The sequence below is a fragment of the Falco punctatus genome (genome assembly GCF_963210335.1).
Source record: "Falco punctatus genome assembly, chromosome: 2".
NCBI classification, from domain to species: Eukaryota; Metazoa; Chordata; class Aves; order Falconiformes; family Falconidae; genus Falco; species Falco punctatus.
Genome location: NC_137581.1, coordinates 19,644,576 through 19,649,002, shown reverse-complemented (window position 1 = coordinate 19,649,002; position 4,427 = coordinate 19,644,576).

Here is a 4,427-nt window from a genome sequence, read left to right as displayed (position 1 = left end):
CCCGAGCCCGGAGGCCTTCGGGCCCTCAGCGCGGTGGCCCGCGGCAGCCAATGGGCAGGGCCGGCGGGAGGCCCCGGTGGGGCTGGCGTGGGGGGCGGCCGCTCGCCCGTGGACCGCGGGCTCCCGCCGGATCTTTCGCGCCCCGCAGGCGGGGGCGGGGCTCGCCAGGGGCGGGCTGCCTGCCGGGGCGGGCTGCCTGCCGGCGGGAGCGGCGGGTCCGGCGGCCGAGCGACGGCCGGAGCTGCCTGTCTGCGTGCGGCGGCCCCTCTCCCGAAAGCGAGGCCGAGGGGCCCCCCACGATGTCCCGCCGCTGGCGGCAGCCCGGCGGCACCCAGGGCCCAAAGGCGCCTTTCGCGGCGCTCACTTTTCCGCCAGGGCCGGGGCGCCCCGGGTGGGTCCGGCTCACCCACAGAGCGAGGCCGAGCGGGCCCAGGCCCCCGAGCGAAGGTGTTTGCTCTCAGGTTTCGGGGAAACGCACAAGATGCCCCCGGGTACCTCCGGGGAATGGAGCTTCTCACCGGCAAAATGGATCCTTTTAAATGTGGTGGTATTTTGCCTGTTAAAAAAAAAATAATCGCCTGTAGGCAAGCATGGCTTTTTTTATGTAATGCGCGGGAGAAAAAAAGCCACTCTTGCAAGAAAAAGCAAATAAACCACACCCTGTTCGCTTACTCAGCTGCCTTTGCTAGAGCCACTGGGCTAATGTGGCGCAGCAACGGCTCCTTAAAAGAGCACACATGGCTGGAACCCAACTCCAGCTTTACTGTGAATATACACTTTCCATACAGACCTGTGTGGGATGTGCTTGTTGCAACAGTGAAAATGCCAACCTATTTGAATAGTAGATTCATTCATATTTTTGCCAGCACTGATATAGTGAAAAAACCCTAAAACTCTGCTGGGGACAGAAACTGCATTGATAACAGAAACGTTAACACCTGAGAAAGAAGCAAGGGCAGGAGCTTAGCACTTAGCCCTTCGAGAAGGGACCGTACCTACACAAACGGCCCCCACCCCAAAGAAGGTGGATTCCCCCACCCGGGGATCATGCTGATATAGGTTAAAAACAGCCTGGTATTAGCTTGACATGTTTAGAGTGGACAATAAGGAAGGACTCTTCATTAGCTAGCAGATGTTTTAAGATAACAGAAACTAAATAACAAAGACTGGTAATGTATGTATGGGAAGATAAAGAAGAACTTTAGGTAACTGCCCAAGAAGATGAAAAGTACATCTTGAAGAGGCACCAGAGGGAGGAGATTCTGAATGTTTGGTTATGTATATGCATGACTTTGTATAATAAATATCGGACTGCTTGTTGAAACGGTGTGCAAGTTAGGAGGAGCAATCCCTCTTGCACCCGGCGCCTCCATAAACATACCTGCTTTGTAACTCTCCTCAAGTTGTAGAGTTCAGTTCCACACATCAGCACCTACCTTCTGAGGTAACTCTAGTAATGCAGCAACTGACCATACAAAGACTTCACAGCAGATTTATAAGCTGGTTTACTGTTGTCTGCACTAGAGAGTCTTTCTAGTTCTGAACAAACTCCTAGCTCCTCTCAAATAGAAAGTGTGGTACAAATCTTTCCTTTGTATTTTTACTAAAGAGAGCCACTATCTTACATCAAAACAAGGATTCAGAGCACCTTAGAAACAGAAGGACCTCAGGATATCCCTCTTAGCAACCTCCTCTACAGGACCAAGTGTATCTACTGATCTGAAGAATCAGTCAGCAATATGCAGGCGAGCGGAGGTTATCTTTATTCGGCAGCGCTGGGTGCATGGGGGATCGCTCCACCAAAGTCATGCACACCGAGGCGACTTTTCAGTCCCCCCCTTTATACAAGCTACTCATACCTAGTCACTAGTTTCCCAAGAAATTGTTTACATATTCATTACAACTCTGAGAATTCATTTACATATCTCTTGCCTGCGCAGTGTCCTTGAGGAGTTGTCTCAACGCAGACTCTATTCCTTAGCGGCCATGTTTAAAGTCTCCATCTTCGCCACGTTGCATGTACAACAGGAATCTAAGACAAAATGTCCCTTCTAAAGATAACCAACCCAAGGACTTAGCAGTCTGTACATCCATCATGTGGCAATAAGGGTCCTTGGACATTTCCCGACTTTTAACTAAACATAGGTGCGTCATCCTTTAGATAAGCGGTACAGCATTCACTATTCACTACTCCATCCTCAGCAGTTTGCTTAAATTCTCATGAAAACATCTATGAAAGGGATTCCACAGTTCTCTTTAGCAACCTCTTACAACACTTTTCTATTACTGCTGGGGAGCACTCTCTGCTAGGGCTGTGTAACACATTACTTCTGGTGGCTGTGCAATCTCCTGCTGCGGAGTATTTTCAGTGGTTGGACAAACAAACACAGAGGATGTTCTGTCCACACTTGATCCTGCCTCAGTGGAAACAATTGTCCTAAGTCTGTTAACTATGTTTCCTCAGGTCACAAAGTACACAAGTGTGATTCTGTGCAGTTCCTTCATTTAGAAGAGAGAATGTGTTCATTCAAACACTTGTGAAAAGCACAGTAAGTTAGATCACTCTAGCCTGGTTTTGTTACTAGGCTTCAGTGTTTGGTCAGGTATAAAATAAAACTAATCAGTTAGTTTATCATCAGAATAAAGTAAGAATACAGCGTAACTGCAGGGGAAAAAAAAGAGAACTCCTTCCTCCTAACAGAACTGATATATGTATTCACAAGTGGACCTATGACAAATAAGAAAAGCATTGCAGGAGAAAAATAACTGTTCTGCTTTTGCATTTCAAGGCACACTGTAGGAATTGCAAAAACATCCAATTGAAAACACTGATACATTATAAAGATGTTTATTTATCACATTCTTGTATCTGTGAAAACATCTGCCATATTTAACTGAATTAAACTTTCTTTACTGTGCCACTAAAGAAGTACATAAGATTTTAGGAGAGATCAAACCAAAGATATTATAAAAGTACTTTGTAATATGCAATGAACCAAATAAATTAATGTAAAAAAGGGAAATATTAAGGTGTTTTTTAGCAGTTACAAGTAAAATTCTACATATATGTAAAATCAAGACTTACTAACTGTGAGATCCTTTATTTCCACACCTTTAAGTCTGTGACTATGAGAATTATTATTCAGTAATAATGTAAGACCAAATGTTCTCAATTTAAGCATTTCATGTAAAACTGCAAGGAAAGCTAACTCTGCTATTATCTTAACGAACTCTGTGATTATGTGTTTTATGTAGAAAGAGAACGGACATTAGATAAAACTGGAGACCAAATATCTTCTTGGCAGCAGAATCCCAGTCTTTCCCAAGTTCAAGTTGATAGCAAAAGGATGGAAATCACCTCTCAACTCTTCTTACTCACTCTATTGCTTTCTTGATCAACTCAAAAGCCCAGTGAACACCACTGTGTGTAGAAATGAAGTTTTATTATAATAAAAACTTGTAAATCCACCAAAGGGACAAGAAGAAAATAATTTATTCTAATGATAACTACTTGAAAGAGAAAATTTTCTATAGTACAATGATCTGGCCTGTATAAAATACTGTCTGATGCTAAAAACATCATCATCTGAGCCACCCTATCTTTTTAGAATCTTCCACATGGGAAGTATGTAGACTTATAATCATTACTTGCATTTATTTGCACTACTGCAGTCACTGCAGTGGAGTACCATGCATTTCATAAAGGCAAGCTTAAGAGTCCTCCTTTGCACATTCACGTCTATTAGAATTGCTTCCATCCAGCAGTCAATGCAATTTTATTTGCATTCCTGACTAAAGTAGCCAAAATCATAGACTTTTCCCCTCTGTCAAGGAGTTACTAAAGAGGAAGATTTCCAGGGCTTTCCTGACTGTTTCTTTATCTTGTTCCTACATGCCCTGTAAAGTATGAAGTGTGTAAAGCTTCCCATTTTGGCACAAGGAAGCTGTGTCAGGGGCAATTCAAATTCACTAGAGGCCTATTCCTTCATGCTTTTTTTAAGACCTTTGTTCTTCCTCTACAACAAAAAAACCTTGCCAGCTGATGATTGTCCACTTCACTTCCAAATAAAGGGAATTTCCAGATGCAGGAACCCTATATTCAGAAGAGAATAGAGCACTGGGACTTAACAGAAGTGAGGGGGGAGGGATTCAGAATGAGCCAGCACCAACATTCCCCACAACTAAAGCAAAGGGCAGAAGTTTTGCTGTGAAGAATCATCTGCTCTAATAATTTCAAAAGTCTCGTCCAGAATGTTTTATGTTGTACACCTGTGAAGAACACCAAGCCGTAAGTATAATCCTAAAAAAGGGTGCAGGCCAACAGGCACAAGTTACATGAAGGTCAACAATTTTTTCCCTAATTTCTAAAGTAAGTGGTATCAAACACTGGAAAAGGTTTCCCTTAAAAAAATTGAGGTTGATGAATC